Source organism: Panthera uncia, chromosome F2 (assembly GCF_023721935.1).
Source record: "Panthera uncia isolate 11264 chromosome F2, Puncia_PCG_1.0, whole genome shotgun sequence".
Taxonomy (NCBI): domain Eukaryota; kingdom Metazoa; phylum Chordata; class Mammalia; order Carnivora; family Felidae; genus Panthera; species Panthera uncia.
This window is the reverse complement of record NC_064812.1, coordinates 65,774,266-65,799,918: the sequence shown is the minus strand read 5'-3', so window position 1 is coordinate 65,799,918 and position 25,653 is coordinate 65,774,266. Positions and strand designations below refer to the sequence as shown.

The 25,653-nt window shown below is 39.3% G+C and overlaps 1 protein-coding gene across 5 annotated transcripts in view; it reads right to left on the bottom strand.

The window, feature by feature from the left end:
- CRH (corticotropin releasing hormone) overlaps positions 1-25,653 on the bottom strand; it is a 324,530-nt gene that overhangs the window by 105,272 nt on the left and 193,605 nt on the right. For 3 of the 5 annotated variants that reach the window (XM_049633316.1, XM_049633320.1, XM_049633322.1), the window contains 2 exons: positions 23,347-23,587; positions 8,069-8,213 (listed from right to left, as the gene is read on the bottom strand). The gene's annotated coding sequence lies outside the window, so the exon portion shown is untranslated. Of the gene's footprint in view, positions 1-8,068; positions 8,214-23,346; positions 23,588-23,939; positions 24,015-25,653 lie in introns of those variants that run through there. The other 2 variants (XM_049633321.1, XM_049633317.1) reach the window with 2 other exon arrangements.

The following is a 25,653-nucleotide window of genomic DNA, read 5'->3' as shown; positions in this document are numbered from 1 at the left end:
TGCTGTGGCCAAGATCAAAGAGGTTTTTGCCTGCTTTCTCCTCGAGGATTTTGATGGCTTCCTGTCTTACATTTAGGTCTTTCATCCATTTTGAGTTTATTTTTGTGTATGGTGTAAGAAAGTAGTCCAGGCTCATTCTGCATGTCGCTGTCCAGTTTTCCCAGCACCACTTGCTGAAGAGACTGTCTTTATTCCATTGGATATTCTTTCCTGCTTTGTCAGAGATTAGCTGGCCATACATTTGTGGGTCCATTTCTGGGTTCTCTATTCTGTTCCATTGATCTGAGTGTCTGTTCTTGTGCCAGGACCATACTGTCTTGATGATTACAGCTTTATAGTATAGCTTGAAGTCTGGGATTGTGATGCCTCCTGCTCTGGTTTCCTTTTTCAAGATCGCTTTGGCTATTCGGGGTCTTTTCTGGTTCCATACAAATTTTCTAGTTCTGTGAAGAAAGCTGGTGTTATTTTGATAGGGATTACATTGAATATGTAGATTTCTTTGGTTAGTATCGATATTTTAACAGTATTTTTTCTTCCTATCCAGGAGCATGGAATCTTTTTCCATTTTTTGTGTCTTCTTCAATTTCTTTCATAAGCTTTCTATAGTTTTCAGTGTATAGATTTTTCACCTCTTTGGTTAGATTTATTCCTAGGTATTTTACGGTTTTTTTGTGCAACTGTAAATGGGATTGATTCCTTGATTTCTCTTTCCGTCGCTTCATTGTTGGTGTATAGGAATACAACCGATTACTGTGCATTGATTTTTATATCCTGCAACTTTGCTGAATTCATGAATCAGTTCCAGCAGTTTGTTGGTGGAATCTTTAGGGTTTTCCATATAGAGTATCATGTCATCTGTGAAGAGTGAAAGTTTGACCTCCTCCTGGCTGATTTGGATGCTTTTTATTCCTTTGTGTTGTCTGATTGCTGAGGCTAGGACTTCCAATAGTATGCTGAATAACAGTGGTGAGAGTGGACATCCCTGTCTTGTTCCTGACCTTAGGGGGAAAGCTCTCAGTTTTTTCCCATTGAGGATGATATTAGCGTTTGGTCGTTCATACATGGCTTTCATGATATTGAGGTATGCTCCTTCTATCTCTACTTTCTTGAGGGTTTTTATCAAGAAAGGATGCTGTATTTTGTCAAATGCTTTCTCTGCATCTATTGAGAGGATCATATGGTTCTTGTCCTATCTTTTACTGATCTGATCATCACATGGTACACTTTCAACTTACACAATATTGTATGTCAATTATATCTCAATACAACTGGAAAAGAAAAGCCCTCACAGCAACTCTCTGAACCTTTGTACTCACTCTATTAGAAAAGAAACTGATGGCTTATTTGCCAAATGCACATATGGTCAGTAGGTGGCAGAGCCAGCAGGCCAGCCTGGGTGTGTTCAATTCCTGGGCCCATATTCTTGCTAACTCACCTTTTACACCTTCAGGTCTTCAGAACACAGTCAAAAATAAAACTTTGAATGGAACAAAACTTAACTCTGTCCTCTTGGACTTCCAGCAGAGCACATAAACTGATCTTACTGACATAACTGGAATCTCCCTCAATTGTCTCCTCCACCCCTGCCACCCCCAGTTGTTGACGCACATGGTGGGATGAGGCAAGGAGACTGTGTGGAAGCAGAGAATGAAGCAGCTCCAAAGAGATGAAAATAACTTCCCTGTACCAAAGTAAACCTCCAGCATATTGGACCCTGTGGGGATACTTGCACTGCCGCAATGGAACAGCTGTCCCCACAGGCTCCTGTCCCCACACTTTCTACAGACTATGCAGAAATGACACAGGTTCCTATATGCCTCACAAGGAAAGTAACCCAGCTCCCACCAGGCGAGTAAAGGCAAACATATGTCATGGGCTCCTACAGAAGTCAATCCTCCCACCAAGGCAAGATGCCAGACTGGACAGCAGTCCAGGGTTTGAGTCCCAAAGGTTTGCAGGAACTGGGTACATAAAGAGAGGAAGCTGAGACATGGCCTCAGCTGACCCCAGTGGACAGGACCAAACAGACATTTTTTTTAATTCACTTTTAATTCATGCATGTGGATAAAATAGTTATGGGCCCGGGAACATTTACCACACTGGAATCATAACACTTAATTAAAGCATTGTTGACCCTGCAGGAGAAGCTGGAGGCACTAAAGGAGGAGAAGAGCTTGCATCTCCTTTGCTTAAAGCCTTTCAGTGGCTTACATTCTCTTTGGGAGGAAGTCCCAGCATCTTGGCCTGCACAATGTGGCTCCTACCCTAACCTCAAGCCACCCCGTGCCCATGCTCCTGAGCTTCCATATATGTCCTAACACATCTTGCTCTCCTGTCTACAAAGTAGTTGTGCCTGTACCCAGAACATTACCTCCATGCCCGCCTTACCAGCTGACAGCTGCTTGTCATTCACATCTCTACTTACCACCTCCTCCTGGAGCCCTCTGAGCTCCCCCCATGTGCAGGTCAGACACTTCTAAGTTCTCTCCTAACACCTCTGCTCCCTACTGAAGCACTCATGCTGATGGAAATTGCTTGTTACCAGACAGAAAGCTCCCTGAGGGTAGGAGCCAGATCACTGTGTCATTACTGTGCATCAAGTGAGCAATATCATACTGAAAACACAAATTAATAAATGAATGGAGTAAATGAATTTAGGGATAAAGCTTGGTTTATTCTCTCTGCCTCTGAGAGGTCTCTTCCATCTGCTCTAAAAATGGATCCCTCTCATCTTGTTAGCAGGTCTGTCCAAGCAGGGAGTGCCAAGCCAAGGATCCACTCAAATTCTTTGAGTTTTGACTGTCTCCCACTAAAAATATAATCCATAAACCCAGGCCAAGGTTCCATCCATCAGACACCAAAGGCCAAGCCTGACATCATCAATAACAGGGCTGATCTTGCCGTCAGCACCAGGAAATGAAGAGTGATACAGGCCCAGTAGCTCAGGGACACCAGCAGCTGTACCAGCTCTGATGGATTGCCTTGGATGCACAAAGAGCATGCCTAAGAAGCAAAGAGGTCTCCTGTGCAGCAAGATGAGAACTGCACGGATATGAAGCTTAGCTTCCCACAGGTTGAGAGAAATTTGTAAACTGCTACTTTGTCATTTAGATGTATATGCATTTTTCATCTGGATTAAAGATACACTACATTTTCTTTACAAACAAAACCATGCTGCCAATTAACAACGACCGCTCAGGAAATGGAAACCCAATGTAGATTCCTTATAATACTACAGCAGTGGAGTAAGCTGTCTCTTTATTAAGGTTAATCTAATTAGACTGGAGACTGTTTTGGCATTTTTCCGCCTTTGGAGTTGTTAGACAATGTGCCAGTGAACCCAACTGTGGCAGCCACCCTTGCACAAACTCTACACCAGAGGACTCACACCCAACATCCTCCGCAACCTTGAAAAGTGGTCCAGAGAAGATACCCTTTAGGCTCTTCACCAAGTTCTCAACAGTCTCCCTTCCCCAGAAAACATCCTCTGCCAAGCTAGACATTCAGGCATATTTGTACTCTGCGCCCTACCCTCCTGGCTACAGGTGACCTGTGTTGGGCCAGAGCTGGATATTTGGAATTGGGGCTAAGAGTGTCCAGTTTTAATCTGGGCTGGTCCCTTGAGCAGACAATGTCCAAGGGCCTTGAGGAGAGCCATTTTCAGCCAATTTCTGAGGAGCAGAGCAAGCCAGTGTGTGGAAAAAAGAAGCTGGAAGCAGCTGTGTAAGTAACAGTGACAAGAGAGGGACCTGCTGGGTTCCCTCACCTAGACCCACACTGCTCCCTTTCTCTAACACTTTCCCTCCTGGTCTAGATTCCTGTCCATTGTAAATGAATTACTGGACACCCTCAGACTCCATGGAGATCTGCTTCTGCCTGACTGATCCTCCTTGACTTGAATGAAAGCTGGATCGGAAGAGCATCAATTTCGGTACTATACCACATTTACCTCCCCAGATCACGAGTGCACAGACATATTGCTTACCCAGCACTTGGATGTGCTCAACACCTATTTACTGAATGAGTAATGATATCATCTTACTTGAAGGCCTCTCAGTGGAGGCTGCTCATTCACTTGCTTCCCACACACCATGAAGACAGGTGGACATTCTTCCTTTCCTACTTACTACTGCTGCTTCCGACACCACTCCTCCTCCCTTATAAAAACACAAACCCAAACAAAAAGCCAGCAGCAGCTATTCCTCTCCAAGGTGTGTGACATCACAGTCATCCACCCATCTCAGCTGCATTTCTCAAATGAGTTCTCCCCATCTTACATTGGACCTTCATCGGCCCATGGTCTAATTCCAATCATCAGTAATTCTTCCTCAGAGTTACACAGAATCCATTTTGGGGTAACATTTGGGAATGGCTTGGTGAGAAGTGATATCTGGTTCAGGGTAGCTACATGGCTGAGATTTCATATGCTAAGTAAAGAGGAGAATTGAGTCAATTCTGGTCAGTTTGGCTCATGAAAGCAGCTAAACTAGAATGTACCCTAGTAGAGTGCCTTAATTCCTCACTAAAATTGAACTGAGTGAACATTACAGCTTTTGGCAGTTCTCTAAGACAATTTATTAGGCACCATGAATAATATCCCGGATTCTTTATATTCTATCAGCACCAAAACATAACATCATTCATTTATTCCCCACTGTACAGAGTCAGGATAAAGAAGATGCCTCAGGAATAACAACAGCTGTTGGTGGGGTGATCCAGTCTCCCTTTATAAGGCCCTCATAACCTGTATATGACTCAATTATCTCTGAGCAATTAAATCCTAATGGGAAGAAGTACTGCAAAGAAAACTGCAATTATACACATGTGTATAACTGAGCCTGCACCTCACTTCAACCCCCTTTTATTTCTTGGTCTCTGTGTAACATAAGAGCTGTGTATGTAGAAAGCAATAGAGTTTCCTCCCACACAGTCACAGAGCAGGTCAGTAGTGTGATTCCCTGCTTGAAGCAGAAGCTGTGGGAGGAAAAGCTGTATACCCAACATGGCAGGTAGGATACAATTTCACATGTTTTCCAGGGCCCTAGCATAACCTCAAGAAAGTAAGGAGTTGAAATTGTTTGGTACTTGAAAATCAGTCTCTTTGGTATCCAACTACTGCCCACTTCTTTCTAAGCAAGGAGATCATGCAGATGGGTAAGAGAAGACATAGGAGGCCATGACTGGTAAAAGTGACAATTTACATGGGGCCAAGCAATACCCTTGACCAAATCCAGATACCTCCAAGGAAGCTCCAATGATAGTTGGGTACACAGGTCTACAGAGTCACACCCATCAATCAGCATGTGGGCACATAGAACAGTAGTAATGACCCATTCTAAGATTCTGCCCAGGAGGGTCTGGCCTCTAGGTGCTCAGACCAGAGTAACATGCACCACACACACACACACTCACACACACACACACACACACACACACCCTGTTCTTGCCTCCTGAACCTGAAGCAGTTCCTGTGTGTGGTGCTATGGTACATAGGAAGAAGTCCTGGATAGTCACGGGTAGATGAGATGGCAGTGATGTTTCACATCCTCTTACTCATTGGTCTTGGTTGTTGCCTAAACCGTCAAGCTCAAAACTTATAATCAAATGACAAAATTATCTAAATCATGTATATCTTACTTTCCATTTCAACGTATCATATTAATTATATGCCATTGTATAGCTCTAAAACATGAGATTGGCCCCCCAAATCTTTAAGGTTCCAATTGAGCATCTTAGGAAATATCAACCAAAACAGATAATATGCTGCATGAGATTCTTTTTCCAATTCAGATCCTCAACAAGACATTCAACCAAGCATGTGAGCATGTCTAAATTTGTCATTCATGGCCATGCTGCAAGCTGACTTCAGATGACTAATTACCGAGCCTTCCCTCATCGACCTTCTCCCAGGCTGTCCCCCCCTTCCAAGCTACATCTCTTGGCGCTTCCATGCCCACTATTCCTGCCAGTCATCTCACTCCATTCCTCCACACTGTGCCAAAGAGAGGTCCTGGCCCCCTCCCCTGACAAAACATCAATTATCACTAAATTACAACGTCTCTGACACCAACCAAACTAGATATTTCAGACCTAAATTTTTTCTAGGAAGCTTGAGGCAAATTTATCAGACAGTTGCCAAAGTTTATGCTTCACTTAGAGGCAGCAACACACAGTCTGATTGAACCATTCCAGAAAGATGGTCTGGTCATTCAAAAACCTGACTGTCAAGGGCTGAATTCAGGCAAGATTGGATTGGGGAAATGACATAGTTGATGGGAGAAAGGAGAAACCTATAGGAGCAGCAAGACTTCCCCCCTCATAGAAAAGAGAGGGGGACCAGAGAGAAGCTTACAGTAGGTATTTGGAAAGTTTAGAGTTCTGTTTTAAAGCCTTATGTCTTATTCAAAACCATTTGATGAATGAGGTTTTTTTTTAATTTTTTTAATGTTTATTTATTATTGAGAGACAGAGAGAGGCAGAGCAGGAGCATGGGAGGGGCAGAGAGAGGGGAGACACAGAATCTGAAGCAGGCTCCAGGCTCTGAGGTGTCTGCACAGAGTCCAACCTGGGGCTCAAACTCACAAACCACAAGATCATGACCTGAGCCAAAGTCGGACACTTAACCAACTGAGCCACCCAGGTGCCCCTTGATGAATTAGTTTTTATATAAACTGATATCTTCTTAGCTTTAGATTAAAATAATGTGCACAGCAATATTCACTTTAGCATTGTTTGTAATGAAAAACTGGAAGTCTATATATGAGAGAACATAGTTAAAATAAGGTGACTTCACTCAATGGAATACTGACATAATTAAAACAAGGATTCTGAAAAGAATGTTATACTATGGAAAAGGCTTAAGATGAAATGCTAAGTCAAATGACAAAGGGAACCAAAGAATGCATAATATATGTTATGATTTCACATTTTAAAATATAGTCTGGCACATAGTTCACCGCAACACATATGGTGGGTATGTTTAGGTAGTGGGAGTATAGACTTCTTTCCTTTTTTCTATATACCTGTGTTTTCCAAATCTAATGAACATGTACATTTTTTAATGAACATATTTTATAATAGATACTTATTTTAAAATATAAGTAAGTGGCCTCAGAGGACACTAAAAATTACATGGAATCAGAAAAAAGTAGGTAAGAAAATCACTATATGAAACTAAGCCGGTCATCCAATGAAAGATGAGGGAAAGCTGAAGTGACTTAGAAGCTACTAGGGCAAGTGCCCTCTGGAAAAAAAAGAAATCATGAGACTTTATGCTGTGGATATGACCCCACATTTTTCCTTTCTCTCCTTTGCTTTATTACAGGGAAACAAAGGATCACACAACACTTATCTTCTGAGAACTAGAAGCAGACCATTGGAAGCCTGCCTTCACCTGGTCCATTTTTAATTTTTGACTCCTCTCCTACTTACAAGGGTTTTAGCACACTTTCTGCTCTGAAACTCTTGGGAACTACAGTCAGACCCCAGGCACCATACACATCCTTAAAGAGCTGCAATTCCAGAGAAGGTTTCCAATCCCTAAAAAAGACTGCATTCCTGCATACTATCATCTCTCTGGGGACAAATTTCAACTTTATCTTATTCATTACTGCAACCCCAATGCCTAGCATAGTACATGGTACCAAAGGATGCTTCAAGCAATTTGTTGAATGGTTTTTAAATATTTTCTTATAATCAGGATTAGCCCTAGTAGAAACTGAAGTGAGTTTAAATTAGTAAAAATTATATTTTATCATATTTAGTCACTGGGCTTTTTAAATTTGTTATGACTATATGTTTTTTGGACAAATAACTGTACTCTTTTAATTAGTTTTAAAATTGGCCAAATTAACATGTGGTGTCACCTTTAACACAGTTATTTACACACAAGAGAAAGAAGCCAAAGCCAGACACTACCAGCCACCTAGTGCAACTTATGTGGATCACAGACAAATTACAAAGGAGGAAATCAACAGCCTCTGGAACATTACCCTGGCAAACCTGAACCCATGGAGTGATGGCGCTTGTTCCATGAGGAGTTGATCCTAACCACTGCCGGAAAGCGTACCTGTGGGACAGCCATTTGGTACCAGCGCTGGGAGGAAAACAGGAGCAGCCATGTTGAAACGTCACAACTGGTGACTGGACCAGGAGAACTGGTGTTGGCAAGAGTCTCCAATGATGCTGTGTCTGATGCACTTTGCAGGTGCCACCTGTCAAAAATTGAGAGCCCAATTCAATCAAAGTTGGTTTTGTGCTACATTTCCTATAGTTAGTTTACAACATGTCTCTGATTCTTATGTTACACAGACAAGAAAATTCAAAGATTACACTGGCTCCTTCATATCCGGTCAAGTTCTTCAGCTCTCAGTCATATTCTCTATGAAGGGCTCTGTGGATTCTTTAGAATGAATGCAAAATAATAAAATAATAACAATAATAGTAATAATAATAGTTATAATAATAATAATGATAATAGTGCTTTAAATAAGTGAAGTTCTGGCAGGTTTCAAGTGCTTTCCCATTCAGTATCAGAACCTCTTATTAATTTTCACAGTCAGAATTAAGAAACAAACAGAAAAACCTTTAAGGAAATGGAATTAGAGTTTAGCAAAGAGCCACACAATAATATCTTTCAAATGTAGGAATGGCTTTCACACAGCGAGAAGCTACTTTTCATTTAACAAAGAACAAGGAGAGCCTGGTTTTAGTTGAAACCTGAGGAATTTAGGTTAGATAATATGTTAACTTTTGTTCTCTGGTATTCTTTCCCAGGAACTGTTTTTTAGGTAGGGTAGATACTCATCTTGCTGAGATGCTTTTAAATTTAACCTGAATGCAAAAGATGTAGCAGATGGTCTTTTAAAGACTCTCCATATTCAAGAAGCTGGACATTTAAGAGCTTCAAAAGGAAATTGTACTTTGTCATTTGATGGCCAATTCAATTCTAACAAACATTTCTGAAACACTTGACACATTATTTTCCTATAGGCAATGACCTAATAGCTTTCTCATCCATTTAAACCTACTGGTTGATTTCCTCTCCGAGTTACTGACTACTGTCTACTTTTCCTTCAACTGTTCTCACCTGTTTCCTCTGACCTTTTCATCCCATCCAAGTCCCTATGAACTCACACTGTGTTCTCTGCAATAAAGAAGGGACTTTCCTCTTAAACCATACAGTCCTCTAAGAAAAGGAGTATTATTAACCAAAAGGTCTTGTTCAAATTCCAACAGGGGAAACTGTATTTTGCCACCATATAATTACCCATCATTTATTTAGAAATACTATTTAATATCCCATTCAAAATAAAACCTGTTGCAGAGAAGGCTGCCTCAGAGGGGGCCTGTCTTTTCTAGCACAGAGGAGATGATGTTTCAGAGATGTATGACTAATACTCCTGGGGCAGGAGCCGAGTACATTGGGATCCTTTGGGAATAAAGGTACCTCCAAAGGATCAAAATGATTTTTATTTTATGTGTGAAGTAGACAATCCCATTAGACAGATGTTTTTTTTCCCTCCAGCATTTTGCAGCATCTTCTGAGATTCAGACTCAAGCCAAGAACTGCTTGGTAATATCGTGTGGATGACGCATTACACGGAGATGACTCTGTGACATCATGCCGTCTTGTTCTCAGTAGAGCAACCTGATGTGCCTGCCCTGTACACCCCAGTTCTGTGAGTCACTGCATGATATATTGTCCAGGAAATGCAAAATGATGCTCTTCTTAAAAACTCACGATTAAAAAATTGAGGCTTCCGGCTAGGGAATGTAGAGTGAAAAAAGTTAACTCTCTGGAGGGGCAAGTTCTCATTTCTGTTTTTCTTTTCATTATTGTTTAAGATCGTATAAGGGATTGTAGTTTATAAATAAGTATGACAGGTGGTTATTTTCTTTGGTGTTTTATTGTTACAGAAATGAAGTTTATTTTCCACCAACCAGAACTTCCCACAATGAACAGCTATGCCACTCTTCATCCTAGGAAGCTTTACCATCAAAAATGAATACTGGAGTATGGAAACCAATTTGACAGTAAATTTCATATATTAAAAAATAAAAAAAAAAAAAATGAATACTGGAGCGCCTGGGTGGCTCAGTCAGTTAAGTGTCCGACCCTTGGTTTCCACTCAGGTCATGATCTGATGGCCTTATGAGTTTGAGCCCTGCATCAGAATTCTCTCTCTCTGCCCCTCCCCTACTCATGCTGTCTCTGTCTCTCTTAAAATAAATAAATAAACTTAAAAAGAAAGACTTAATATCTATATGTGTATTATGGATACTGAAGACAATTGACTAAGCATACTCATGCCTGAAGAATTCTGCAATACAAAGCAATCCTGATACATACAAACTTACAGTGAATTTTAGCAATAAATTAAAAAGGATAATCTACTAAAGAGAAAATTAAAATTTGGCCTTATCCAAATACCTCCAATCTGAATCAAAAAATCATGTGCTGAACCCCAAACAGAGAGAATTCGAGGTTTAAAAATCTTTTCTTCTTCTGTCTCCACCCTGCAAATTTCAGTAAATAAAATAATTGGTGAACCAAAGATTCAGTGAACAAAAAATGCAGGGAAAAACAGAAACAGCAGAGATTAATCAAGCCAAGATGTTAACAAGGACAGAATCTCTTTCTGGCAAGGCTGACCTTTCCAATCCAGTACATTGTACTCGTCACTCCTGAAGCTTAAAACATCAGGACAGCCAGACAAATAGCAAGAGCCCAGACCCCCAGGGTTCAAAAGCAATCAGGCAGAGAGCACACATTAAATACTTTTCCTTGCCTCAAAACCACCATTCATCTCCTGTTAGAAATGCACTGTTACTGAGAGGGCAGCATCATTTGGGGCTATGGATGCTACCAGTTTGATTTGGACCAATGTCTAGTTAAATCCCAAGGAAGGATTCAAGAGCCCATGAAGGTGTGGGTTCCATGGAGGAGGGATCACTCCAGGTAGTCACTTCACAGTTAAAGAAACCCCTGGAACTGCTATTGGATTTGGAGGTTAGGCAACCAGGCAGAACCCGAAGGACCCAAAGGACCCAGACACTCTAATACATCCCCTAGGAATTTTAGTTCTCTCTGTGCCACAGCCCATTTATCTAAGCATGTCTTTTGAAGGAGTCTTTTTTTGGCGGATTTCAGGATTTTTCATATAGACAATTATGTCATCTACAAAGAGATATATCATTTCTTCATTTCCAATATGTATGCCTTTTATTTCCTTTTCTTGCTTTTTGCACTAGCTAGAATTTACAACACTATGCTAAATAAGAGTGGTGAGAGCTCATATCCTTGCCTTTTTCCCACGTTTAGGGGGAAAGCATACAGTCTTTCACTATTAACTTTGATGTTGGCTTTAGGATTTTGTAGATTCATTTTATCAAGCTGAGGAATTCCTCACTAGTACTGTTTTTTCTGAGAGGGCTTTTGTTAATTTAAAAAAATGTTGATTTGGGGGGCATCTGGGTGGCTCAGTCTGTTAAGCGTCTGAGTCTTGATTTGGGTTCAGGTCGTGGTCCCAGGATTGTGGGATCAAGCCCCACATCAGGCTCCATGCTGATCCTGCTTGGGATTCTCTCTCTCCCTCTGCCCCTCTCTCCTGCTTGCACACTCTGAAATTTAAAAAAAAAAAAAAATTTATGTTGAGTTTTTTTTTATTTGCATCTACTGATATGATCATGTGATTTTTCTTCATTAGCTTGTTAAATATGGTGGATTACATTATATGATTTTCAAATATTAAACCAGTCTTGAATAACTAGAATAAGCCCCATTTGGTTGTGGTGCATAACTGTTTTTATGGAATGCCAAATTCTCCTTCCAACATTCTATTAAGACTTTTATGTCTATATTCATAGTGCAAATAGGTCCATAGTTTTCTTTTTCTTTTTTGCACAATCTTTGTCTGATTTTAGTAGCAGGTATATTGGCTTCACAAAATAAATTGGAAGTGTTCCCTTCTATTTTTGAAAAGATTTGTAGAATTGGCATTAATTCTTTAAACACTTGTTAGTATTCTCTAGTGAAAACTTCTGGATCTGGAGATTTATTTTAGGAGGTTATTAATTATGAATTAAAATTCCTGAATAGTTATAGGGACTTTCATATTGGGCCTTGTCTATTTCATATTGGGTGAGTTGTGGTAGTTTGTATTTTTCAAGGAATTGGTCTATTTCACCTAAATTGTCAAATGTATGTATGTAGACTTGTTATTAGTCCTTTATTATCCTTTTAATTTTTGCAGGACCTTTAGTAATATTTCTTGTTTCAGGGCACCTGGGTGGCTCAGTCAGTTAAGCATACCAACTCTTGATTTTGGCTCAGGTCATGATCTCACAATTCGTGAGATGGAGCCCCACATCTGGCTCTGCGCTGACAGCATGGAGCCTGCTTGGGATTTTCTCTTTCCCTCTCTCTGCCTCTCCCCTGCTCACTCTCTCCCTCTGTCTATATCTCTCAAAATAAATAAATACAATAAGTAAAATGTAAAAAATTAAAAAAATATTTTTTGTTTCATTCCTGCTCTTGGTAATTTGCATCTTCTGTTTTTTCTTTATTAATCTTGCTGGACATTTGTCAATTTTAACTTTTTGTTCCATTAGTTTTCTCTTCTTTTGTTTTTAATCTCATTGATTTCTCTATTCTTATCTTTGTTACCCACTCCCTATGCTTGCTTTGGACTTATTTTGCTTTTTTTCTGGGTTCATGAGGTTGAGAACTTATATTGTTGATTTGAGACTTTTCCTCTTTTTTTTTCCTTAGAATCATTGTTAGTATTTTATTTTAGTTTGTTTTTCATTTTATTTAAATCCAAGTTAGTTAACATATACTGTAATAATGGTTTCAGGAGCAGAATTTAGTGATTCATCCCTTACATATAGCACCCAGTGCTCATCCCAACAAGTGCCTTCCTTAATGCCTATCATCCATTTAGCCAACATCCCCCCATCCAACACCCCTCCAGCAACCATTAGTTTGTTCTCTGTATTCAAGAATCTCTTAAGGTTTGCCTCCCTCTCTGTTTGTATCTTATTTTTCCTTCCCTTCCCCTATGTTCATCTCTTTTGTTTCTTAAATTCCACATGAGTGAAATCATTTGGTATCTTTCTCTGACTTATTTCCCTTAGCATAATACACTCTAGTTCCATCCATGTTGTTGCAAATGGCAAGATTTCATTCTTTTTTATCACCAAGTAATATTCCTTCGTGTGTGTGTGTATATATACATATATATGTATACATATATATATGAAGATGTCGTATACATACATATATATGTATACTTATATACATATAGATACACACACACACACACACACACACACACACACATCTTCTTCTTCTTTATCCTTTCATCAGTCAATGGACATTTGGGCTCTTTCCATAATTTGGCTATTGTTGACAGTGCTGCTATAAACATTGGGGTGCATGTGCCCCTTCAAATTAGCATTTTTGTGTCCTCTGGATAAATACCCAGTAGTACAATTGCTGGGTGATAAGGTAGCTCTATTTTTAATTTTTTGAGATGCTTTTCCTCTTTTCTAATAAAAGAAAGCATTAAGTGCTATAAATTTCCCTTTAAGTACTATTTTAGCTATGCCCCACAAATTTTTATTATGTTCCACCTTCATTTTCATCAATTCAATTTCTTTTTACTTCAATATAATCTTTGACCCATGGATTACTTAGAATTGCACTGCTTAATTTCCAAATGCTTGAAAATTTTGCTGTCATTCCTCTGCTAATGATTTCTAGATAATTCCATTGTGTGTACAGAGCACATACTTATGACTTCTATTCTCTTAAATTTGTTGAGGTTTGTTTAATGGCCTAAAATATGTTCTATTTTGGTATATGTTCCATGGACACTTGGAAAGAATGTATATACTGCAGTGGTTGGGCAAAGCTTTCTATAAATGTCAATTAGATTTTCTTGGATGATGATGTTGAATTCTTCTATATTCTTGCTAATTTTTCTATTTAGTTATTCTATCAACATTGATAGAGGAGTCCTGAAATCTCCAACTATAATTGTGGATTTGACAATTTCTCCTTATAGTTCTATCAATTTTTATATCACATATTTTACAGCTCTATTGTCATATAGTGCATACCCTTTTAGGATTACTATCTTTTCTTGGGAGACTGACCTTTTGTAATTACATAATGTTCCTTTCTGATCCATATTTTCTTTTCTTTCTACTTTATGTGACATGAGTATAGCCACTCCTGATTTATTTTGGTTAATGTCTGCATAATACATCTTTTTAATTTCAATGTTTCTATTTTATTATATTTGAAATGAGTTTCTTACAGACATCATATAGTTGGGCTATTTTTTAATATACTCTGTCAATCTCTGACTTATAGTTGGTATATTTAAACCATTGACATTTAATGTAATTATTGATATGTTGTGGCTTAAAGCTGCCATTATATCTTTTGTTTCTCTTTGTTCTTCTTTTTCCATTTGTTTTCTTGACTGTCTTAAACATTTTTTAGTGTTATAGAGTTTTTTAGTGGTTGCCCGAGGTATTACATTATATATAGATAATTTATACCTCTACTGATACCATGGGGGCAGGGAGGTGGTCTCCTTACCACTGAGGAGTGATGAAAGTCCTAACTCTCCACTAGGTCTCCTCTGACAGCACTCCAGCAAAGGGGTTTCCTTGTTAAAATGTGAAAAAGGTCAGAGTCTTTTCCAGTATGGGTTAAGGTAGGGCCATAGTTTTTCTGTGATGTTTGACTAGAGTAGAGCAATTGTTATCTAAAACTTTTCTTCTTAAATAAATAATAAGAATTTTCTGTCTTCCTAAACTGTCCCTCTCCTAGTCTTCTGGCTACAGACGGCAAGCTTCTACTGGAGATTTCTTTGTCTGCATTTGGTGTTTCTAGGTTACTGGCTTATCAAGCTCCAAGTATGAGACTTATGAGACAAAAAGAAGACCCAGGTAATTTACCATTATGCTGTCCTTGAGTACTAAGGTTCCTAACTGTTCTGCCTTCTTCCTTCTACCTTTCATAATCTTATGTGCGTTTTCTATATACTGTCCAGGGTTTGTATTATATTTAACCAAAGAAATAGGGGAAAGTATGTCTATTCCATCTTCCCAGAAGTGCTAAGTGCTTCTTGCTTAGCTGTTTAATAAAGAACACTTAAAAGAACTGAAGGACTATTGGCATGGATGTTTTGAAAAGACAAAGCACCAGCTAGCCATTACACTGTCATATAAATATACTCATTATCAGATAAATATATTTATTGTTAGATAAATATATACTAGTTATCATAAAGTTTAAATTGAACCTTTATTTATTCTGATTATTATCAGAAAATTTGGTTTATCTTTAAGACAAAAAGGGGTTTTCTTGTAATGTGAAATGATTCATTTTAATAATTCAAAAGATTGATCAATTGTAATCTTGATAATATAAATGTTCTTATATGAAAGTACTTTTGTATCAGCTTGTTAATAAATCCTTTAATTTCTGGCAGGTTATAGATAAAGTTTTCAGATTACCTTCTGATAAAAATACAAGCATCTAATAGCAGATAGCAAGAAAGCAACCTGTTTTCTAGCTGGATGAAGCCCCAGGCTCTGTCTTCCTCAATGCTCTAACCATACCTTGTATTTTTTTTCCAGTAACATATGAATTCTAGAGGCAAAATTCAGTTAATCTCTCAATCAGCCTCAAGTGACCAGAATCTTCTAAATTGTAGGAACACAATTATTGTATTCAAGTCTCAGGTACCAACCCCATATGTGAGGGGGAAGGCTTCTGATACCCCTTTCATGCAAGAGTGGGAGAGTGTCTCCAAAATTTTTTAATCAATCATTTCATGAAAATACCCATTAGCATCCCCCTACACATCACAGAGAATTCAACCATTGAGAAATAAAGAACGGGGGGAAGAAAGAAGTATTGGACAAAGCATTTTACAGTTTTTCCAGAAGTGGAGCAGCTGGTAACTACCGTGTGTTATAGAGTCACTTCTTCAAGTCTCTTTGAGTTTCTGAAAGTCATATTAGGGTGGGATAAACACAGCATTCTTTACAAAGGCTGTTTTCAGGCTTTTTAAAAAACTTATATCCTGGTAGAAAATAGGGAAGGATTGTTAAAGCCCACTCATCTGCCTACCACGACCTAGTCCCCTCAAAATGTGGTTCTCAAAATGTGGACCCCATACCAGACTTACTACATCAGAATCTCTAGAATTAAGGTCCAGGACTAGCATAGTCAACAAACTTGTAGTAGCTTGGGAGATCTCTGCCTTCGTACTTTGTGGAACATAGTTTGAAAATCACTGTGCTATGGTTAGATTAATAGCATAACACAGAGAGAAAATCAGATCTCTATGGGGAATACTAGGTGGAAACAGAAGCACAAAAGTCTCCAGGCATAGTAAACAATTAAAAGGCAGCCACCACAGGCGGTCCTGGGATCCAGAGCATGAGTGTCAGTCTTTAGGATGCCAAAGACTAAGCCCAGGCCAGGGTGATTTCTATTGTGTCTGCTTCACTGAGTTATAAGGCGGATGGTAATACAGTATAGGAAAAGGTAGGGGAAATTTCCTTTTTTATGAAATAAACTTTCTTAAAAAGAGTAATTTATTGAAACATTTTATATCTTACTTACACATCTTACTATGGAAATATGACATTTAAAGAGAAATCTATTAGTCAACAAATGCTAATTAATGAAAGATGCACTTTCTAAAGTTGACACCAATAGTTTAATTGATCAGCATCATCAGCTAGCATCAATCACTGAGGGTACTTGGGTAGCATTCCAATCAGAGAACAGAAGGAAAGGTTTTAGAGGAAGTGTGCTGCACAAAGTCAAATATATGTACAGTAAACAAATACCTATGCTGTCAAAAAGCAAAACAAAACAGTGTACCTATAGAGCCCTAAGTCAAACCACAGGAAGCAGGCAATGTTAATGTTAACACTGCTTTTACATGAACTGTTTATGCTTTTAACGTTTTCCAGCTTCTCATATTGCTTTTCCTATAGGTAGGGATTTCACAATTTTGTGTGTAAAAGCATAGCAATATTGACTATACTTTCAGTACCCTAAAAAGAAGCCAGAATGTCCAAGAAGGAACAAATTTTAAAATATTTATTTCCAAAGAATATATAGTGGCATAGGGGAAAGTTCTTTACACAATGTTAATATTTTTTTAAAAAGCAGAGATACAGAACTATATTTCAGTATAATGATGAGTTTGATCCAATTTTGCAAACATATGTGTATATATTTTTTATTTTTATTTATTTTTTATTTTTTTATTTTTTGAAATTTATATCCAAGTTAGTTAGCATATAGTGCAATGGTAATTTCAGGAGTAGAATCCAATGATTCATTCTCTACATATAACACCCTGTGTTCATCCCAACAAGTGCCGTCCTCAATGCCCCTTGTCCAGTTAGCCCATCCCCCCAACCCAAAACCCCTCCAGCAACCCTCAGTTGCTCCCTCTCTCTCTAAAAAACCAGTCCCTTATGTTTTGCCCCTTCCCTGTTTTTATATTATTTTTGCTTCCCTTCCCTTATGTTCATCTATTCTGTATCTTAAATTCCACATATGAGTGAAGTCATATGATACGTGTCTTTCTCTGACTAACTGAAAAAAAGACTGAAGTGAAATAAATGTATTGGCACATTTATTTCAACTTTGGGTGTTAAGGGTATACTATTTTCTACTTTATATTTTTTTGTTTCAAAATTGTCTATAATAAATGTCTATTCATTCTATTAGAAAAAAAGGTTGTCTTTTTCTAAGTGACCAAGCTTCCATTCTCTTGAAATAATTCTACAATCTTGTCTACTTATTCATGTCCTTTTTAGCAATAAAACCATTCCCAACCACCACATATCCTTAAAGCACAAAGACATTGACCCCAAATTTGAATATAAATCATTGAAGCTCTAAAATTCTAGATCTCTCCATATTCCATGTATTGGCACATTTATTTCATCCATAAAGAAGATATAGGGGGGCACCTGGGTGGCTCAGTCAGTTAAGCTTCCAACTTCAGCTCAGGTCATGATCTCACAGTTCATGAGTTTGGGCCCCACATGCGGCTCTGTGCTGACAAATCAGAGCCTGGAGCCTACTTCAGATTCTGTGTCTCCCTCTCTCTCTGTTCCGCCCCAGTTCACACTGTGTCTGTCTGTCTGTCTCTCTCTCTCAAAAATCAATAAAAACATTAAAACAAAAAAGAAGATATAGGATAATAAGTAATTTTACCAGATCCTGGTTTGTCTGCCATTTTACCATTCACATTCTGCTGTACTTACATTAGGCTTTATAAAGGATGTGTCAAATACTAACAACTGAGACTTCACCTGTTGGAGAGGCATGGCTTGAGGATATAAATCATATATACCTCCTGTTCCTAATATAAGGAGGAAGATTGGCATATGTCATTGGAGACAACATAACAGACAGCTGCTTCTGTGATGCCACCTTTTGCATTAGTCAAAATATTGCTTAGGAAATACTTGTCAGGATAAGACAAGGCTATATATACCGTTACCCACAGGACTGAAGACAGTCACCAAACATATGTGTACAAGACAAAAAAAATTTGCTACATAAAATCTTCATTCTTGAGTTACTCCAGTGGCATATATAGCAAAGAGAGGGTTTGAGGTTCAGGAGGGAATAGAAAGGGAATTCAAGCTCCAGAGTTGCTCTATAAGAGAGATTAGTGGGTATGAGTCTCATTGGTACAAGGAGAGGCACATTATGAAACTATAGTTGAACAATCATGGGTCCCAATTATCCCACTTATTACCTTTGTAACCACTGATGAATCACACAATATCTTTGCTCCTCATTTTCCTCATTTGTGAAAGAAGAATTAAGATATTCAAATGGATAAGATGATTAAGAGAATCACAGGAAGAAATATATGCAAATTATTTGGGTCGTGTTTGGGTTCCCTACACTTACTAAATGTCCATCAACTGACAAATGGATAAAGAAGTTGTGGTTTATATACACAATGGAATACTACTTGGCAATGAGAAAGAATGAAATATGGTCTTTTGTAGCAACATGGATGGAACTGGAGTGTTATGCTAAATGAAATAAGTCATACAGAGAAAGACAGATACCATATGTTTTCACTCTCATGTGGATCCTGAGAAACTTAACAGAAGACCATGGGGGAGGGGAAGGTAAAAAAAAAAAAAAAGTTAGAGAGGGAGAGAGCCAAACCATAAGAGACTCTTAAAAACTGAGAATAAACTGAGGGTTGATGGGGGGTGGGAGGTAAGGAAGGGCGGGTGATGGGCATTGAGGAGGGCACCTGTTGGGATGAGCACTGGGTGGTGTATGGAAACCAATGTGACAATAAATTTAATATTAAAAATAAATAAATAAATGAAAAAAATTTGAAAAATAAAAAATATTCAAATGGATAGATGATTAAGAGAATCACATGAAGAAATACATGCAAACTATTTGGGTCATAAGTGTTTGGGTTCCCTAGCAAGTTCCCATTCATCTGTGGTCATCTGTGAGGAAGAAATTTAGGCATTTGGCTGGTGTCAGGGATTGGGTTCCATGAGATAAAGGTCAGAGGTTGCTACCCAAGGCCGCACAGTAGCCTCACAGCAAAAAGAGCAAAAGTCAAGCCTGAATCTTTTAACACTATTTTTTTCCCAACTATGGGTCACAACCTATTAGTGGGATGCACATCAATTTACTGTGCTGTGATTAGCAGTTTTTTAAGTGAAATGGAATGGACTACATTCGAGTTCATCTAATGTGATAAGGGTTAGTTTCATGAAACTCTTGGTTTGGTTTCATATCTATGTATATGTTAATGTATGTATGTTGGATTGTGATGTGAAAATATATATTACTGAGGGTCAAGGTCAAACAATTTTGAAAAACACTTCTTTAGAAAAGCCAAGTTTCAAAATCTCAGCCCAAAGGTTCACATCACAGTGATTCAGCATTTGAAGGAATCAGGAAGGGAACTGATTAGGAACAGTATGAGGGCAGAATCTCTAGTGACTGCTGGAACAGGTTTGGGGTATCCATACTCCCTATATCTATGAATAGTATGTAGTGGGCCAGGCTGACTTATCACAGGCATAGAAGACCCTAAATACTAGAAAGATCTGGTTCCCAGTATGCTAGGGGTTAACAGTTTCCTTCATATTCTCCAGGGAAATCACTGATCCTCTCTACTAGGGTACCTTGGGTTTTGTTCACCTGCTCTGTGGAACTCCTCATCTGGGACTTGTTTTCTTACCTCCTTTCTGCCATACACACCTTTTGGGACTGAGCCGTGTTCTCATTCTTCCCCACCTCACCTCACTCAGAGTTCTGTGGACTCGACAGCACCTTGTTCTAGTCCATGACCAGTCCCCACACTGCCCCTCCCCATTACATCCCATCATTGGGCCCAAAATGGAATTGATTTCCCACAACTCAACTCAGAATCAGAACAGATAAAATCTCTCTCCAACATGAAAACCTTTCAATATTTACCACATCTTTAAATTTGATTAGCTTATCCTGTGTGTCTTCACCCAATCACCAGAACAGACCATAGAGATGGAGCATGACCAGAAACCTCCTACCTGGAGCACCAGTCACAGATTACTGCTCCAACAGCAAACAGAAGTCTCTTTGTTTATAGTACCTCCCAGCTTATCTCTGCCCACAAGGATCTCATGCACAATTGTCAAGGGTCCCACTGAGGTTCTGATAGCCAATATCTACCAGTGTCCTATAGAAAATTATCTTGATGCCATTTCAGGCTACCAAAAATGCCAAAAATACTATGAGGAAGTCGTGGAATGGTTTGTTAAAAATCCATTTATAACACACAGAGAGAAAGAAAAGTGATCAGGGTAATTTAACACATTTAGATAGGGTACAGATAGGGTAGAAGAACCTCACTGCTTGAATTCTGGGTTAGCAATGTTCATTTGTCTTCTCTCTCTCTCTCTCTCCCTCTGTTAATAGAAAGGACTGCCCACATCCACATCCCCACCCCAGCCTAGAAGAGAAGAGATGAAGGGGAAAAGCTTCCCTCACAACTATGCTGGAGAGAGGAGGAGAAAGCCAACAATTAAGTAATCTCAACAGTCTGGAATTACTTTTATATTGCATGTTGTGTACATATCCTCCATTAATTTTCACAATCTGGAATTTCCTTATTTCCATCTGGTATTATTTATCTTATTTGATTCTAGATTCCTTCAGAATTCAGACACACTAAGGTGTTGAGAAACAACTTTCCTCAAGCTTAGTGGCCAGCTTTCATTCATTGTGTGAAAATTAACATACCAGAATCCCCTATCCTCCCAGAATCACACCATTCCCATAATCTCAGTGGCCTTGGGCTTTTCCTTCTGGGCTTCCCTGCTAATGGGCCTGTTGGGCTGCCTAGGACTAGGCTTCTGGGTCTTCTGGCACCTTAGTGCCATTTACAGTGTTCTATCCCCACTCCTGCTGTCTTAAGATATGCCTTTGCTTCTTCCAGGACAGCCACTTGCTACTGCCAGCAATTTACCAGTAACTAGCAGCAATTAGCAGCAGCCTGAGTTAACATACTTTAGAAGCAACTCAGCAAACTCAGATGGAGAAATCTCAGAATTTTGGAGAAGGGCTGACCTTTCCCCATCCTCCAGCTGCAGAGAGAAGCCTTACACCTATCTCCTCAGAATTCTAAAGAGACTGCTAATGTACACTAGATCTTGTAAACTCACAAGGAGCCATTCATTTTTTGGGTCTGCAACGTATCTTTCCGGAGCCCCCTCCATGAAACATGGGTTTAGGCCATGCCAGATGGCAAGTGACTAGCTTCATGCTATCCTCAGTGATGAAGGTTCAGAAGTCATTCACCTTGAGCTTCTTCCACCAACAAATGGCACCAAAGGACTTCACAGGGGCAATGTTCAGAGGTGGCTCATGGAAAAAGAATCGTAATACCCTCATTATTCCATCCAAGACACAGATGGGCTGTGCCCACCATCCAGTGCCCAGAAATCAAACTCTGCTAAAAAACAAGACATGGGCATTAGTGTGAAACTGCTCATCATCTCCTGGAGAAAACCAATCAGCAATCTATCTATGTATTATTAAAAACAAACAATTATTGAGCCTCTCCTATATTCCAGACACAGTGCAGACACTGGTATTCAGACCAAAGAGTTCACAGGTTGGAAGGAGAGAGAATGAGAGATCTAAGTAGACAGTTACTACAGGAAGCACTGGGTTCCGGAGAAGCTTATAAGAGGACATCAGGAAAGGCTTCCTGAGAAGCTGATGCTCAAACCGAGCCTTAAAGAACAAACAGGAGTCAGCAGGGCAGAGACAGCAGAGGGCACATCATGTGCAGATGGTCTGAGATAATGAGAAAACCTGGGACATTTGGGGAGCTGTACTTTTAGTTCAGCCAGTAGGTCAGGGAATGAGATAGGCATGATGTGGCAAGAGGTGAGACTGCAGAAGAAGAGTCAATGGAGACAAAAGTCTAGAGGTTCTTGGTGAATTCCAAGGTTCTCCCAATCACAATCTCTATTTTCTTAAAAAAAGAGTCATGAAAGAATGGAATTCTAGGCATAGAAGAGAACTGGGATATCAACTAAGGTCACCTATTTTATACACAAGTAAGCTAAGGCCCACAGTGGTCAAATCAGGATAAGAGGCAGCACGCTGAGATGATGGGATGATAGCAGTTCACATGTGTATAACATCTTACAGTCCAGCAAGCTCTTTTACTTATCACATATCAAAGATGGAGGGAAATGTGCACAAGTTAAAAGACCTAAGTTGTCAGCATGCCTCAATCACTGCCTGGGACAAGTGATCCTCAGTAAGTCCTTTTATGGCTCTGGATCTCATTTTCACATCTACTGGATGAAGAGGCTGGATCAGCAATGCTTTTTCCAGTTCTAACACCCCACGTTTCTAAAAGCTGGTACCACCACATCTTTACTGCCATATTAGAAAAAAATAACTTCTCCTACAAAGGCCTAGAGTTATAATTTTCTGAAGGTTTCAAGATGGATCTAACCCGTATTTCTAATAATAATCCATTTCCTGCTTAAATCAACTGGTCACAAATAATCTCACATCACCCTTACTAAAAATATCTCCAATTAAACCAAGAAACAAGTTGCCTCCATAAACTCTGGAAATCCATCTGAAACCAAAAGAGCCATTATTGCACTCCACACTGAAAGTGTTTCCTTGCAAACAAAGTGCCCAAAATTATAGCTTTCTTTCTTTTTTAGTTTAAATTTAGGCACTGAAAACCCACAGGGACATTCTATAATAAAGAAATGAATATATCGCACCTTCTGCCTTTCTCATCATCTATTATTAAAGACATTTGCAGGAGAGCAGGCTCACATTGCTTACGAATCCATCCAGGCCTGCTGCTAATTCTCATTATGAGGTAAGGAGCACAATCTGAGAGGTCCTTCGTCTTTTGGAGAGTGGAACAATGTAGCTGTCAACGCAAAGATTGAAGACGCAGGTGGGCTCGACTCAGCTGGAGCAAAAGGATGCAACAGTGACCATGTTTCATGCAACGACCTGAAAATCAAGAGAAGAGAAAAAAAACACAAATGTAATTTGCTAAGTTTCTCGGCAATGGTTTTAAAATTAGAGTTCTGTGCTTCAAGGCACTGTGCTCTAGTGTGGGATCAAACATGAAAAAGCTCAGCCTGTCCTCAAGGAGTTTACAAGGAACAGGAGATGAAAAATGAAAAGTAGAAGGCAGCAAGAGATGGTATCATGAGATCAGAAGGTGAGTTCAGAGAGGAGAGAAATCATATCCTGGCCGATCAGTGAGGCTGCAACCATCTGCGGCAGGGCAGGGCTGTGGCAGGAGGTAAGTGCCACATCTGCCCTCCAGGCCGTCTGAGCCACCCTCCCCTCCTCTCACCCTGCACTCGAACTTCACTTCACAATTTCCTCCATGGCATCATCTGGATTTCCTTCTTTCCTTCCTCTCCTTCTTTCACCTGTTCATTCTGTATCTCCTCCGCTAGAATGCAAGTTCCATGAAAGCAGAACTTTGCCTCGTTGTCTTCAGTGCCTAGAATAGTGACTGGCATGTAACAGGTACTCAATAAATGGTGGGAAGGTAAGGCAGGCATCCAGGAAATAAGGGGGGGAAAGGTAAGATACAATCCACAGAAATGAATCCAGGTCCCTCCTCATCTTTACCTCACATCGTATTCACATTTTAAAGTTTGATGAAAATTACTTCCACTGAGAGATCTGCCCCTACTGCCTTTAGCGCACCCAAGTCTTAACTTGGCCCTAAATTCTTTTACAGTCCTGTGTCTGGCCATTCCCCACCACACATCCCACCAAACTGCACAATTGTTTGTACACGCCATGTCTTCACCCCTGCTGTTCCCTTCACCTAGAATAGCATCCTTCTTGTACCTTTCTCTGCCAGATAAACTCCTACTCTTTCTTCAAAACACAATGTAGCAAGTTAGCAATATCTAACAAAATGTTAAATATGCACTCCTTTTGATCCATCTACCCACTTCAGTAAATGTATGCTTGAGGTTTTCCTGCACAGGGCAAACGTTAGCTCTTCTAGAAAGTTCTTTCTGTACTCTGAGGCCAGGCCACAGGCTCGCCCATGTTTCAATAGCACAAAGAATACCCCTTTCATATATCGTTTATCCCACAAACATGTAACTATTTGTTTACAAGGTGTTCTCCTCATAGCAAACCTGAGCAGCTCATGAAATTTACATTCATATGGGTAGACAGACAAAAATGTAAGAAAGCAAATAAATACATAAATAGTACTTTCAGATAAAAGCTGAAAAAGGTGGATAATGCGATCTCCAAATAAGGAATAAGAATCTCCCTTTTTACTTATTGTGCACTTATTGTGTATTGTTGACACATGTTTAAATCTAAATTCTCTTCTAAATGTCTGTACTATGCACTTTGATATTCTATGGTATGTTGCAGTCACACAGGTCCTGTCTGCTCAAGTGTGCTATCAGATTATAGCAGGCAAAAGCCAAATCCTATACGTCTTTTGCCTACCCCATGTCACCTAGCATAGGTAGAACAGCAGGATTTCAGTTACTACCTGGTTGGTCATAGAAATAAACTAAAGCACAGGTGCTAGTGACAAGATCCATGAATAAAGAGATCAAACCCATGAATCCAAAAATGGAAAATGCTCACTGTTAACTTCACTAGAGATCTGTGCCTGGCCCCTGACTAGCTCATTAAAAAACAACAAAAAACACTGAGGCTGTGGATCAGTATAACTCTAATATGTAATCTGAACTCACTGTCTATAAAGTGAATTTGTGACTTATAAGAATCTTTATTTTGAAGGAGTACAGAAACATACAGGAAGTGAATCATGCATAGTCTCTGATTTCTATACACTCTATTTTCTGTTTTATGGCAGCCTCATAAGGGAATAACTGCTACCATTAGAAGAGGAAGGAAAAGGAAGAGAATCACACACATAATTAGTAAGAATGAACAGGCATGTCACATTGGGAAAAATTACCACAAAACATATATATATGGAGAGGCCCCTGGGTGGCTCAGTTGGTTGAGGGTCTGACTCTTGATATCAGCTCAGGACATATCTCACAGTTTTTGAAATT